The following is a 16,347-nucleotide window of genomic DNA, read 5'->3' as shown; positions in this document are numbered from 1 at the left end:
CAGGCAGGTGGTCCTGATGGACAGGCTAAATGAGGCAGATCAGCAAGCATAGGTGAAAAGGGGAGTGTGATTCAGCCAAGGCTGGAGATTTATAGATTGAGCAAAGTCTGAAAAATGACATGAGGTCTCGGGAGACAAACAGCTTGAGCTGAGTGAGTGATCCAGTTCTGAAAAGGAAGTGAGTCACCCTGGCCACTGTGGACTAGTTGGTAGAAGCATTGTCCCAATTCTAAAAGTTTGTTGGTTGCACAGGTGGTTTGTGTGGTTATGATTCTTGGTCAGGCAACCCATCAGTGATTTTCTCTGACATTGATGTTGCCTTCTCTTCTTCCCTGTCTGTGTCAAAAATGCACGGACCAAATGACCTCGGGAGGTCTAATTGTTCATAGTACTACAGTTTACAATAATCAAGTGTTGGAAGAAACCTAAGTGCCCATGAGTGAATGAATGAATCAAAACACTGGGGTCCATTTACTCCAAGGAATACTCCACAACAGAAAGAAAGAAAGAAAGAAGGCACTCCTATGTTTTGTGAAAGCACAGGTGTGTCTGGAGAGGATTGTGTTAAGTGAAATATGCGAGGCCAGGAAAGACAAATGACACATGATCACAACTATAGGTGGAACCTAATCAACAAGCAAACACGCAAGCAAAATACAATCCCAGACAGTGAAATGAAGAAGAAACTGACAGTAACAAGAGTGGAGGTGGGCGTGGATATTGGGGAAAAAGAGAGAGGGTTTTTCAGGAATATGGAAAAGGTACCAGGGACAATACCAGTGGGTGGGAAGTTAGGATGACTGTTGTGTGGGGAGTGGCGGAAGGAAATTGGAACAACTGTTCTTGAACAACAATGACAAATGTAAAAACTAAAAGGCAGTTGAACTGCTTTTCTTTAAAAAGAACTACAAAAGCAAAAGCAAACTTTAAAAGCAGACTGTGAGTCATGTGTTATTGTTTGGAGCTGAAGTGGTTTCCTGAACTGCCACGGGAGGAGAATGGCCAATGACCAGCTGTGGGAGGTGGCAGAAAGGAGCCTCAAACACAGTTCTTTCAGGAGGCTGGGCAGGCGTCCCAGTTTCAGTGTTTCACTGGCTGAGACTGCACAACAGCTAGGAGCTGCGTCTGGGTCTGGTGATTGCAATGCTTCTCTTTGTGGGTCAAAAAGGCAATGTCAAACCCCGATTTCCTAGTAGCAGTGCAGCCAATTTCATGTAAGCAGATGTTGACCTCTGGAAGGAAACCTTTCGGAGACCCTGTTGGAAGGCTGAAGAAAAGGCCTGTGAAAGGTGAGGTGTAAGGGCAGGTGTGCTGGGGGAAAGGCTTTGGAGTGTTCAGCGCTTAGGTGAACTTAAAAATGGTTGCAGGGGCAGGCTCAGTGGACCCAAACCAAGGATGAGTGTAGAGTGTAGTGTGCATTGCCTCCAAGCTTGTAGAACATTTGTGGTTTGGGGCAGGGTGCTGAAGCCTAAAAATCTTGGGCTGTGAGAAACCAGATCACTGTGCAAAAGGCAGAGAGTGAAGAGGTGGGTGTTGAGGGTGAAAGAAGAGTTTGGGATGTGCACTGCCCAGGAGAATATAGGCAGATAAGGTGGGTGTGAGAGAAACGGCAAAGTGTTCTTGACTGTGCGGTGACACAGACATGGACCCTCAGTGCCTGTGGCATCATTGATGAGCCACGAGGTAAATTCACACAGACTACTGAGTCCTGTGGAGGAAGAGGAATGGCATGGCTAGTCCCTCGGGTGGGGAGACTTGGAGCGGCCTGGCAGGCTTAGCTCTTTCCAGGGAGATAAGCTTTGTTCTTATAGTGGCTTATGGTCTTAAGGGAACTCACTGAGTCATAGCCATGGGAGGTTACAGCTGCTGAAATCAGGCAGGGTGGTTCCCAAAAGTGGAGAGCCCAGAGGAACCTGGGAAGGGTGGGTGGGTAAGAATTGGTCAAATAAGGGGGGAAAGATGAAGAGAGGGCAAGTCAGGCAGGTGAATTTCAGTGTTAGGAGTCACTTTTCAGGGGTTGACATTGCTTGTGCACACTTTTCTTTGCTCAGACCAGAAGTGGGGTTAGTGGAGTCTTACCCTGTTAGACATGAAGGTCTGAAAGGTCCCTTTGGGATGGTAGTGGGGCTTGTGAGCTCCACAGTGTTCCCCAGCCAAGGTCTGTGCTTACACGTCTGATGGTAGTTTCTGAATCATAGTGCTTCATGTTCCCCCCTTCTTGATGCTCACCTGTCCCTTGAGACTTACTTTCCTAAGAAGCTGCTCAGGGCCCTGGGTGTATCTGCCTCCCGGAGGCAGCCATTTCATGTTGTCTTATGCAATTGTGGAAATTCCCTTTCCCAGGGCAGGGAACTGAAGTTATGGCCAGCTCCCCTTGCTTTCCATACAGAAGCTGGCTGTGTTTTTTTCCTCACATTTTTTCAATTTATTTCCAGTCTATTTGTTTCCATTTATCCCGAACAACTCCTTTTCTTCACTTTCCACCCATCTTCATTTTCCCCGCCTGACCCTACACCTCTTTGTTTTAGTGCATGTGAATCTTATACATGTTCCTAAAAACCTTTTAACTTTTCTCCTCATTATCCCCTCCCACTTCCCATCTGGATTCTCTCAGTCCGTTTTCAAAGTCAATTCCTGTGTTTCTGTTTGATGGATGAGGTCTTTGTAGCATCCTGAGAACTGGAGTGTAGAAGTTGACTTTGACACCTCTCTTTCTGCTAAATCCCCAGAAGGCTCACCTTTCAGACAACTCCTGGGCCATGAGATGTTCTCTTGACCCCTGTGGGGTTCCCTCCTTTTTGGGACCCCACCCCTTTTCAGAACCTAAGCCAGGGACTTGTCCTTCAAATGTAAAGGAAGTCACCACAGAACCTCAAGGACACCGCATTTCTGGTGCCTAAATCTTCTATTCAGTTCATTTCAAGGTGGCTTTCTTTTCAGGGAGGTGGAGTTGGTATGGCAATGAAATCTAAGTTCAGCATCAGAATTCCATGGATCTTGGTAGTTGAAGGTGTAGTGCAGGAGTGAGCTGGGGAAGAGAATAAAGAGGAGATGGTGTGCTTTCCTTAAGACCAGGACTTTAACATTCCCTACTTCTTGGGAGTGAGGGAGCCACACTCTCCTCTTTGAATTCTTCAGGGTGTTATCACCTCATAAAAACAGTATGTCGGGTTGTATTCTAACATTCACAAGATTGTCTAAATCTTAGGTTTTACTAAAAGTGGGTGTGGGGGCAGGTCAGCAAAATTCCCAAAGCACCCAAGATTCACCTTTGTCTGACTGTGCTTCTTGGCTATCTGTGAGGCTTGGTCGCTGAAAGCTTAGGGCAGTACTGAAGCTGCAAGTGGTAGGTTCTTAGTGAGTCACCAGGTAGGGGCATATGGTATATACCAGACTGACACAGGTGTAAACTCTGTTCCAGTGCTGAGTCCGAGGTTACTCAACAAATGTCCCAGGGTGTACCAAGTCTAGCTGCCACCTGCTGGGTGCACACATGCCTTTGTGGTGGGATGGGCATCTCAGAGATCATCAAGGTGAGGCCAGCAGAGTCTAACACATCAAGATTTGGCTGTGTGACTGGGGGGCTGTGAACCAGTTGGACATGTGAATGAAAAGCGACCTCCATCCTAGAACCACACAGCTCAGTCAGTCTCATATTCTGCTGGGAGACTGATCTCACCCGGGTGGGGCTGCCAGGTGTTGGGAGAATCAGATGGGTCTGGTGGAGCTCCCATGAAAGGAAGGTGACCACCAGTCTTGGGGGGAAGATGGGACAAATAGCCCCTGCCTTAGATCCACATAACTGTCTGTTGTGGATTCTTCCCAGACCTCAGCAGGGCATCTCCACAAGGAGTCAGGAAGGTAAAACTGCTGGGAGACTAGAGGGCGGTGCTAGAGGATCTCTCTTGTGTGTGTGGGCAGGTGCCAATCAGGTTCATGGAAAGGTTGGGGGCGCGACACCCACCTCAAAGCCACACAGCTCAGTCACTGATACCCCTGAGTCTGCCCAGATTTCTACACACCAGCCCAGAAAGCTGATTCCTCAGCAGGGTGCAGATCCACAGATGGGGGACTACAGGGAGCCCAGAGGGTGGGGCCATTGCTTTCTCCCATGCAGGTTCCATATAGAGGGGAGGGCTCCACCCAAGAATGAGGGCCTCTGTGGTGTGGGGGAGGGACTCAGCACGGGGATCCTGGCAGCTGTTCTTTCAGCTCTCTCCCTGGAGCCACCAACCCAGTCTTCTTTTTACTATTTTCACAGCTGTTCAAGGACAGTTGTCTCCATTTGTCTTTTAGCACAATTCTACTCTCTTCTGCCTCCACTCTGACCCGACCCACTGAGAGTGAGTACAGACTCTTTACCGATGGAGGGCAAATTTGTCCATGACACTCCCCTCAAAGCGAGCACTTGCAGAGTGTTTGGAATTCCCAGTTATTGCATGCTTCTAACCCACTTGGTTTGGGTGTGCCTAATATCCACTGTGGTTAGATTTTTGCTAGCATGACTCACACACACACACACAAAAACACCCCAGGAAATTGCTACACTTGTGATTCCAGTTTTATTCTTAAAAAAAAAGAAGACATTTTAAAAAGCAGAAAAAGGGAGAAATACTAAGTCAAAGTCAGTGTAGGTCAAAGGAGCTCCCGAATACTGTAGACAGTTGTGTTACATAGCAAATTCCAAGGTTGCAGAATTTCATGTCATTTACCCGGGATCAGAGACAATGAGCAGAGAGTTTCTTTATTTTGCAACCCCGAAATCTGCAGTTCAGGGTCTCTTTACTCCATGTGGGATTAATTTGTTCCAGTGACCCAAGAGGCATGTCAGCATTGTCCCAGAACAATATCCAAAGGCTCCTGCACTAAGGCGGATTCCGTGTGTCATGGCCGTGCCCTGTGCTGACCCACTCTCCCGGATTCAGGTTTGTGGTCCATCACCCCCAGAATCCTTTGATCTGGCTCACAGACATACTCTTTGGCCCCATTTGTGCAAATTAGCTGGATGCTGTAGCTCTTTTGAGGTTTATTTATTCTTTTCTTTTTTTTTGCCAACCCCTAATTCCTATTTTCGGGTACACTCACAATGACCCTGCTGTGGTTCTGGACCAGAGTTCGATACGGGCCAACTGGATGGGGAAGCACCGCCTTGTAAGACACCTGCTTCCTTGGAAACTCTGCAAAGTCTCTCATCAAGGGGAGTCTTAGTTTCCCGTGGCTTTTTAAACAAACTACCACACATGTGGTGACAAACCCACACACCCACGGAGTAGGTCACCGCTCTGGGCATCTGAGTGTGAAATGAGCCTGACTGAGTTAAATTCAAGGGCTGGCCAGCAGAGGGCAGACCTGTTCAGCACATGGCATCTGAAGGGGGCGAACACGCATTGCAGAGCAGGGGTCTGAGGTGGGCACCTGCAGATTCTCCTGAAGAGGTAAATCCTCTTTAAGAAGAGTATCAGATACTCTGGGGTATCTACACTGCATCGAGTGTGAGGTGTGTGTTAGCACCTGATGATGTGCCCAAAGCTTATTTACTTTGGGTTTTTGTAGTCGCTAGAACTGATGTTTATGTCTTTAAGTCATATACAACACATATGTTTACCTCATATAAATAAGAAACAAATATTTCTTTTGATTTTTCATTATGTCAACTTTAAACATACAAACAGAAAGAATAAGACTTATATATTCACCGCAGAGATATTTTTTTCATATTTTTGGTTATATTTTCCACCTATCTGTTTATATCTCTGTAGCTTTTAATTTTTTAATCAGGTCTTTTCTGCAACATTTACAAATTAATCACAGACATACAAAACTCTGTACTTAGTTCTTCCACGTGCTTGTCTTTGGAAGGTGAGAATCTCTTTGCATAACCACATTCCGCTCGCTCACCTAACAGAACAGCCATTCGCTCAGGTCACCTCACACCCAGTTCGCATTCAAACTTCTTCCCTAGTTGGTGGTAATTTGTCACAGCAGCAATAGAGAACCAATACATCCACCTTGCCGAGAGACTGTTAGACTGTGTGTTAACAGCTTGAGGGAGATATAGCTCACCTCATAAAGTGCACATTTAATCATCTCAGTACATTCACAGTGGTGAATCCCTCACTGCCCTTGATGGGAACAATTTCATGGCCCCCAAGGATCTCTAAACCCAGTGTTAGTCACATGCCAATCTTCCCACCCTCCAGTTCCTGTCAACCATGAATCCTCACTCTGTTTTCTGGATTTGCCTATTCCTATGACAAATCATGTATGTAGTATGTGACCTTTGTGTGTGGCTTCTTTAACTCAGCGTAGTTTTCAAAGTCCACCCATGTTTTAATATGTACAGCTTTCCATTTTTATGTGATTGAATAGTATTCCACTGTGTGGTTTTCCATTTTCCATTTACTAGTTGATGGATACTTGGGTTTTCTTCACTTTCTGCCCATTATGAATGTGTGATGTACATGTTTTGGAGGGAAATCTGTTTTCCTTTCTCTTGGGCATATGCTTGGGGGGAGCTGCTGAATTCTATAACGACTCTGCTGAACAGTGAGAGAATCCTCCAGAACATCATCTAAGCAGCTCATACAGGAAGTGAAGGAGGATTGCCTATGATCTGTGTGTGATTCTGGCCAATTCAGAGGGTATGCAGTGGTATCTTGTAGTTTTTACTTGCATTTTAGTTCTGACGAATGCAGGGACGTCCAACCTTTGGGCATGTCTGTGCCACACTGCAAGAAGAAAAGTTGTTTCGGGCTACATGTTAAATACATTGCAACATGTAATCACAAAAAAATCTCATAATGTTTTAAGTAAATCCACAGTTTCCAGTTGGGCTGCATTCACAGCCAACCTGGACTGCATGTGGGCCATGGGATGAAGGCTGACACCCCCCATCCTCATAAAGCATCTTGTCACACGCTTATTGGTTATGGGTAAATCTTATTTGGGTATCGGTCTATTCACATGCTTTTCACATATTTAAATCAAGACATTTGAGGTTTTTTTTTTTTACTACTAGTTGTGTATATTGTTTACCCTATATTCTAGATAAAAGTTCCTTATCCAATATGTGATTGGCAGATTCTTAAAAAGATTTTATTTATTGTGGGGAGTAAGGGGCGGGGGAGGCTGGGATGGGAAAAATAGACAAAAAACTGTACTTGAAAAATAGGACTTCCGCCAAGATGGAGGCATAGGTGGATGTGCCGTACCTTCTCCCACAACCAAGATTAGAGAAAACTAAATATTAGCAACAGAAAACACAGCCAGAACACGGAAAATTGAACTTTTCGGAAGCCCGTTAACAACAAATTCTTCAGCCTGACCGGTAAGGGGCGAAACCAGCGGCTGGCGGAGCAGGGGTTGCGCAGGAAAACTCGGCCAGACACACTCAGGCCCACAGAATCCAGGCGCAGGGTCGGACCTGGTGAGCGACCCAGCGAGCAACCAGGCGAGCGACCTCGGGGGAGACAGCCGGGCCCGGGGCTGCGTGTTGACTGAGGTCGCGCATTTGTGCGAGGGTAGACAGGCGAGGGAGTGGGTGGTTGGACCGGGCTGGCAGGTCCCCACGGCAAGCCGCAGTGGAGGGCGCCGCCATTTCCCTGCTCTGACCCCACCTCCACATACAGCGTCATAACCCAGCGACTCTGAGTGGCCCGGCCCAGGTGAACCACCTAAGGCACTGCTCCTCCGCGCCCAGCTGTGAGAAGCGGCAGAGGGGGTTGCCATTTCCCTGCTCTGACCACGCCCCCACATACAGCGTCACAACCCAGCGACCTGGGAATCCAAGCCACCGCTTCTCACACTTAAAGGGCCCGAACAGACCAAGAATGGCGCAGGAGGATCTCAGAGCCCCAGAAATAAATCTAAGCGATGAAGAAATAGCAAAACTCTCAGATGCACAGTTTAAAAAATTGGTGATCAGGATCCTCACAGAACTGGTTGATTATACGGACAAATTAGACAAATATATGAAGGCGAAACTAATTGAAATGAATGGAATTGCACAGGACACCAATAGCAATGAAAAGGAAACTGGGACTCAAATCAATGGAGTGGACCAGAAGAAAGCAAATAATGGCCAAACAGAAAAGAGTCAAGAAGCAAGAATTCAAAGAAATGAGGAGAGTCTTAGGAACCTCCAGGACATCTTTAAACGCTCCAACATCCGAATTATAGGGGTACCAGAAGGGGGAAAGGCACAGCCACCAGTGGAGAACTTATTTGAACAAATAATAAAGGAGAATTTCCCCAATCTGGCAAAGAAAATAGACTTCCAGGAAATCCAGGAAGCTCAGAGAGTACCAAAGAAGTTGGACCCAAGAAGGAACACACCAAGGCACATCGTAATTACATTAGCCAAGATTAAAATGAAGGAGAGAATCCTAGAAGCAGCAAGAGCTAAGGGGACAGTCACCTACAAAGGAGTCCCCATCAGACTGTCAGCGGATTTCTCAAAAGAGACCTTACAGGCAAGAAGGGGCTGGAAAGAGGTATTCCAAGTCATGAAATCTAAAGACCTACATCCAAGATTGCTCTATCCAGCAAAACTTTCATTTAAAATGGAAGGACAGATAAGGTGCTTCTCAGATAAGATCAAATTCAAGGAGTTCATCATCACCAAGCCCTTATTCTATGAAACGTTAAAGGGACTTATCTAAGAAAAAGAAGTTAAAGAAACATGAACAGTGAAAGGACAACAAACTCAGTTATTAACAACCACACCTAAAACGAAAGCAAACTAAAAGGACAGCTAGATCAGGAGTGGAAACATAGAAATGAAGATCTCAAGGAGGGTTAGCAACAGGGGAGTGGGAGGAGGAGAAGGGGGGAGAAGGTACAGAAAATAAGTAGCATAGACAGTAGATAGAAAATAGATGGGGGGGGGCAAGAATAGCATAGGAAATATAGAATCTAAAGGACTTGAGACACATGGTCATAAACTAAAGGGGGGTGATGGTGGGGATGGGGGGTAGGGGTGGAGGGGAATAAAGGGGGAATAGAACAACTGTAACAGCATAATCAATAAAAAAATTTAAAAAAAAAGAAAAATAACTAAATAAAATTAATTAAAAAAAGATTTTATTTATTTATCTTTAGAGAGGAAAGGAAGGAGAGAGAGAGAAACATCAATGTATGGTTGTCTTTCATGCATCTTCTGCTGGGAACTGGCCTGCAACCCAGGCATGTGCCCTGAATGGGAATCGAACCGCCATCCTCTGGTTTGCAAGCCCACGCTCAGTCCACTGAGCTGCACCAGCCAGGGCAATTGGCAGATTTTTTGCCTGTTCTGTGGGTTGTTTTCTTTTTACTTTTGTATTGACATCCTGGGAAGCAAACTTTTAAGTATTAATGAGGTCCACTTTATCTTTTTTCACTTTTGTGCTTGTTCTCGATATATTTTGTGACATCTCTACAGCCATGATTAAGCAAGAATCTCACAGTGCACATGCATTAGTCTAGAAAGCCGTCCTTTTCCTGCAAACTCGACTTTAGGTAGAGCCTAGGCTGGTGGTCTTTGAGGGTCCTTGTCTGGTTATTTCTTGGATTTTTATCCTGGCATCTCTTCATCTCCTGTCCATGTCTCCCACTTCTGTAAATGGCAGGTGAAGCCTAAACTCAGTGGGGGTCACTGCAGACTTCAGGGGAGCTCCCATGGATGCAGCACTTGAATCGACCCCAAAACAGCAGGGACTGGGCAACATACTCAGGCTTCCCATACAGGGCTGAGCTCAGATTCTCCCCAAAATATGTTCACATCTGAGCGTTTGGAACTTGTGAATGTGACTTTATTTGGAAATAGGTTCTGTGCTGATGAAATTAAGATAATGATTTTGGGATGTGAACAACAATTTAAAAAAGGACAAGAAGGAGATAATGATTTTGAGATGAGATTATACTGGGTTACCTGCATGAGTCCAATATCTGATGATATGTTCCTTCTAAGAAACAGAAGACGAGAAGACACACAGAGGAGAATTCCACGTGAAGAGGGAGGCAGAGATGGCAATGATGCCGGCAGCCACCCAAGATGAAGAAAAAAGGAACAGAATCTGCTCTGGAGCCTGTGGAGAAAATGAGGCCTTGCCCGTACTTTGATTTGGATCTCTGGCTTCTAGAATGTCAGAGAACGAGCTTCTTATCTTCTAAGCCATTTAGTTTGTAGAAATTTATTGTGGCTGCCACAGGAATGTAATGCACTGACCCCTCAGGACAACAGAGACCATCTTTCAGTACAGACAACTCTGTCTCCTGGTACTACCTTCATGGCCTTGCAGGTCCTGTGGGAATTGAGGAGAAACCTAAGCATCCAGGGGGGTGTCACATCCCCAGTTCCACTGCTGCATCGGTCACCCTGTTTCTGGTCTGAGCCCCTTTGGCTCATTTGGTGCACAAGGACCGTCCCTGACTCGCTCATCCATCCTGCATTCAGATGGTGACACCTCCTGTGCAGAGGGGCTTTCCTCACCCCTGGACACTGGTTCCTGCTGAGGAAACAGGACCCAGGCCGGACACTTTCCCTGGAAACCATGACTTCCAGAATACGGTGATGGTGCTGTCACCTCTAGTGGGGGATGTTCAGGGGATGGTTTTTGGGGTTTCTTTTGTAGAGCTATTATATTTTTAATACAGTCAATGTGTTTAGTTTATCTTTTTTTATTTAATTATGGTTCAAGTACAGTTTTCTGTCTTTTACTCCCAGCCCAGCCCACCCCCCAGTGCTCCCCACCTCCCTCCCATTTCCACCCCCCTTAGTTTTTGTCCATGTGTCCTTTATACTTGTTCCTGTAAATCCTTATTTGATGTTGATGCTAAAATCATCTCAAATTTTGTCAGGGATTTGATCAGAGCAAAATACTTACTTAATGAAAGAGCCCCAAATATGAAATATTTAAAGAAAGAGAACCTTTCAACTGGGTATTTAAGTCACTCAGAGATTTCCATTTCTGTGGGTTTTCATGGCTTGGGACAATGTGCAGTTCACAGGAAGGAGAAGCTCATTCATTTGTCCCTTGAGGCTGGGCTGGCTTCCTGGGCTGGCAATCTGTGTGGTCACATCGTCACTCAGAGAGGCCTGTGCTAGGGTTAATGCTCTGCTTTTAATTCTTAGTTTTAAACATGGTGTCCTTAATTTCCAGATTACCTTTGCTTCTACCTGAAATTTATGTAGCTGCTTCTGGCTTTAAGACTGACCTCGCATAATTGCTGGACTCCTGTTTACCCATGGACAAAGCCACAGGAGGCAAGGATTGAGGGTGGGAAGTAGGGGTGGGTGGGGTTGGGAGAGTGGTGGAGGGAAACTGGAGACAACTGTACTTGAGAACAATAAAAAAATAAATTGCCTAAGGAGATGTCAGGGAAACGGAAAAAAAAAAAAGGGAAGGAATGTGTGCCATCAGCAGGTTCAATATGCACTCTAGCCACCAGGGGGCAGCACGACACCGGGTAACTAGGTGAGCCATGGTCGCTGTCTGTGAGGAGATCGGCTTTTCCTATTTTGTTTGTGTTCTCAGGGAACTATGTAACTTTCTTCTCCAAAGCCCCAGCTTAGACAGGAAATATTCTCCAGCCCTGATGTAGCTCAGAGATGAAATTTTTTGACTTCACAATTCAAGGGAAATGGGAAAAATCACAGCCTGTTGGATCAAATGTAAATAGCATTAAAATAGAGATAAAGTCCACGTTAAATATTGGTCTTAGGCAAATACTGGCAAGATGGGATGGGAAGAACGTGTGTGTGGTGTAGTGATGAGGTAGAAGCCAGCTGAGTCCTCATCTTTCAAGACAGATTATTTCAGGTAACACGTAATGTGAAAGGTCAGTGAAAAATCACCTCAAACCATTCTGAGATGACTTTAGTTTCATCCTGGGGAAGGAACTGCCACTGTTTGGGGCAGATGCTCTCTGCATGACTCTGGCAAAATGCAGAGCTCAGCACAGCAACACCTAGTGTTGTCACAAATACAGGAGAGAACACCCAACAGGAGGAAGGTGGGAACTCCCACCCAATAGGAGGAAGGAGGGGGAGTTAAAACCTCTGCGGGTTTTCGGTGATTCACCTGAAAATGAAATGCTTACTCTGTGTAAGCCTTATGCACCTATTAATACTCCTCCAAGAAGCCCAAACTTCTTGACTCGTTAAGCGTATGACCTATGAGGAAGACTCACCTGTTCTCTCTCTCTTTTTTGACATTAGGGGTAAGTAATTAAAAAAAAATAACAACCCTATTTTGACAACATATATGCATTTGATGTTTATTCCAGCATTATTCACAATAACTGGAGATATAAAAACAATTCACGCATCTATTAACAAATGAATGAATTAAAATGCGGCATAATAACATAACAATGAAAAAGCGGGTATCTTCTCATTTTTGACCACAGTTGAAGTAAGTACCACCATCAGATTCTTTGAAAGCAAGCCCATCAAGCTGGGTATAAAATACCAGTGACCCTTGCTCCTCCTCTATGTTACCAAACTGTGAATAATTTCTTGCACTTTTAAAATAAATTTGTTGGAAGGTGAAAAGTATATAGAAGGCTTGTTTTGAGTCAATAAATTTATGAAATAGGAAATATATGAACTAACATTGTCATTATTGCTGACTTAAGGTCACATTCCTTGCCAGATCCCACTGCTGGTTTGTTCCAGTTGCACTGTGTCCACAGTGTGGGTGGCGCCTCATCCCTCAGAGGATGAGTAGGGGTCCTGTGATGACCCGTGGGAGCACCTGGTGAACTTGCAACAATTCGAGCCCCGTACTTCTTCCAAAGGCCATGCGGAGGGCACCTGGACACTGTTGTGGGCAACAGGAATGAACAGAAGGACACTCAAATAGTTAATAAGTGTTGGGAATAACAACACTTATTTTTTTCCTTGTTCAACTTCTTTCAAAAAATTTTTAAAGCTTTCTTGGGTATTCTTACTTCATATCGATAAGCGTATTTGTATAAATTTAGCATGACTCTGTTTTTATTGCTAATCATACATAACTATAAATGTTGGTGATACAACCAAGGGTTTGACTCAAATGTCCCGGTTCAGACTGATGCCCACAGAATTAGAAATGACCTTACCCTTTTTGGAGCTAATTTAGTCCTGATGGGTCTTTTGGTGTCTCTTGGAAAAAAGGACATCACCCAAAGCTAGAGAGACTGCAGGTGAAGTGTGTAGGTGAGGCTTCCTAGCCTCAGGAGGCTGTTCAAACCCTCATCTCAGGTTTCACAGAAAGACCTTCATCAGAGCAAACTATGAGGTGAATATCAGCTCCTCTGCACCTAACTAATCAGGCCAAACCAAGTGACACCAGTTATATTATAGGATCAAGAATACTCTTCTTTGGATATGATGTTTGATCAACAGGGATGTAACTTTAGAAAGAAATGTCATGTCTCCAGGGAAAACTTCAGAAGCACGGCCTTCTGGGAGATGAGATCTTTGCCTTGTTTGGGGACTCCCAGCTGCTTTGCAAAATGGCTGGAAATTTGTGCTTTTTTTTAATACACTTTAGGAATCGATGGCTATGCAAACTGATTCTTGGCCGAAAGAGATTAGGTTATATTTTCCTCCCCTGGGCAGAAAGCAATTTTGTTATGACTCAGAGACCTTGAAGTTCCCTCAGAGTCGCTAAACTTCAAACAGGTTCTTCCTGACTGCAGACCTTTGACCTCCAGAAAATACCTTAGAGTATTTTCTTTAATCACACAATTGCAATTTGTAAGGATAGATCCTTTTATCTGCATTTTGAAGTATACATTAGTTCTCTGCTTAAGGGGAAAAGGGGGGGGAATTGAAAAGTAACTATAAATTTTAAAAGAGAGCTTTATGCCAGTGTTAATTTCTTAGGGAATATCTGCCTCAGGGGCTTGGTCTGGTTTCTCTAAATTTAATCTTCCCGATGTTTCTGGGTCCCAGTCTCTGAGGAAAGGCAGGCTCCTAACTTAGGTGGGAACATTTACAACCAAAAAAAAAAAATGAGCTTTTGTCATATTTTATGAGAAGTTTCACTTTTTGTGTGTAAAGCCAGTTAGAAAACATACATACCTATGCTTTTTCTCCTATTTGTAAAATCTCACCAGATTTTTGTTTCAGGGGTGCTGAGTATATTCTTGCTGCCTTATTGCATGGTCCTTAATATGGTCTTTTTTGGCTTTTTAAATTTGTGTGATGCATGTTTTACTTTGACATCAACTACCTCCAATGAGTGGGTCTGGTCATCTTACTCACAGTGTGAATCCTTAATATATTTTAAACCTTTCTAATTTTCTCTCCTAATCTGGCTACAATCCTCCAAATAAATGTTTCCATGTTTTCCTCTGTCTCTTCTGACTTGGCAGCCACAGCAGCAGGTGACCTGACTGCTTAGATTTTTCAGGGGCCGTAGGATGTTTTGCAGCGGCCTTTGTCCCGGAATCGGAGAAGACACATCATCGTGAAAGGGTGCGCCTTCCCGGAGGCTTAGCCGTTGTCAGTGTTCTCATTCCACATCTGCTTCCAGTGTTTCTTCAAGGAACGAGATCACAGGGGTTTTAACACTATGCTGTCATATAACTCAACTACTCTAGTAAACAAGCAGGCGGACACCATGTTGGCCACCTCCCAACCTGCACTGGGTGACCTGTTTCTGTCCCTCTGTGACCTGGTGCTCAGGAAAGACACCCGTGTCCTTGTTCTTTGTGGTCCTTTTGATTGTCCAAAGTCCTTGTGTCTGTCCTTAAAAGAGCCTGAGACCGGAACCTGGAAAATGGGAAATAAATCTCTCCCCTGCTTCTGTTTCCTCTCCTGCTTCTCTGTATCCTGTGAGGTGTTTGTCTGAAATCTTCGGGAACCTGGTCAGACTTTGCTTGTGTGTAAGCAGGGGTGGGCCTGTAGGGAAGCCCTGGAGAAATGGAAGCTGTTCAAAATAAGGCTAAAAAATTGTAAAGCTTGAGGCTATGGAGGGTTTTAGGCATTATATGTATTCCAAAGGATCTGGGAGTGCCATGCAGGAGGGCTCCTTTAAGAGTCTCAGAATGAAGTTTTATTATTTTATTATTTATTTCTAATAGTTGATGACAAAGCTCAGCTTTTTCAGATCTAGATGACAGAAAGTGATTTTGATATTATCATTTTACTCTTTAAGACTTATAGTTCATAGGTTTTATATTCTACAGCACAGAATATGCCATTTCCTTTTATTTGTTCATTAAATCTCTCAAACTTTATTGATGTTTTTCCTTCATGTTTAACCCTATTTATTGATTAAAATTTGTTTTAGTTCTAAAAAAAAGAGTCTCAGAATGAGGCTGAAGAATATGAGTGAGGGGTTGACCTACGATTTTAGGGAGGAGCTTCTGGAGCTGGTGCCGTGCAAAAGGGGGCACTGTTCTCCCAGACTTGGGTAGACGTGAGGGGTAAAACACAGTGTTGGGAGAAAGAATAGTGTCTTCAAGAGTCAGATTAGTTTGCTGACAGAGGGACAAGTGGAAGCACCAGATGTACAGGCTGGCAAGGCAAGGTACACAGGACAAGAAACCTAAAACAGGGGACGATGGGAAGTGAAGAAGACAGAATTCAGGTGAGAGGTGATCCAGGTATTAGGAGATGGGGAAATGAGGAGCAACCTCTCAGTGGGCACAGGGTTGGTGTGATAAAAGTGTTTTAGTTCTAGGTACACGCGGTGTCTGCACAGCATATTGACTACACTAAATGCCACTGAATGGTTCACTTTAAAATGATTAACTTGTGCCCTGGCTGGTGTGGCTCAATGGACTGCCTGCCTGCCTATGAACCAAAGGGTCACAGGTTTGATTCCCACTCAGGGCACGTGCCTGGGTTGTGGGACAGGTCCCCAGTAGGGGGCACTTGAGAGGCAAGCATGCACCGGTGTTTCCCTCTTTCTCTCCTTCCCTTCCAGTCTCTAAAAATAAATAAATAAATAAAATATTTAAAATGATTAACTTTATATGGACTCTAATTTATATAAATAATTATGCTAAATGAAAGAAACCAGATTTCAGAAAAAGACATGCTATGTTAGTTCATTCAAATAAAATTCTCAAAAATGCAAACTAATCTGTTGAGAAAGACAGAAGACAGGTGATTGCCTGAGGTCTGGGAGGGTGGGGTGCAGTGCAGAGGGAGGGATCACAGAGGCACAAGAGAAACTTCTGGGTGGGAAGATACACATGGAGTGTGTATGAAGGTCAATACTCCTCAGCTGGTGCATTTCACATATGTGTGGTTGATTGTCTGTCACTTAAACCCAGTCAAGCTGTAGTCAAGGCTTGATGTCATGAGTTACTTTTGTGGTGAGAAGGAGAGAATATTGTTCTTCTATTACTGCTGATCGCAAGGGGACACAT

The sequence above is a fragment of the Artibeus jamaicensis genome, unplaced genomic scaffold (genome assembly GCF_021234435.1).
Source record: "Artibeus jamaicensis isolate MK-2021 breed Jamaican fruit bat unplaced genomic scaffold, CSHL_Jam_final scaffold_11, whole genome shotgun sequence".
Classification (NCBI taxonomy): Eukaryota; Metazoa; Chordata; class Mammalia; order Chiroptera; family Phyllostomidae; genus Artibeus; species Artibeus jamaicensis.
The sequence above is the reverse complement of the archived record's forward strand: the minus strand, read 5'-3'. Positions refer to the sequence as shown.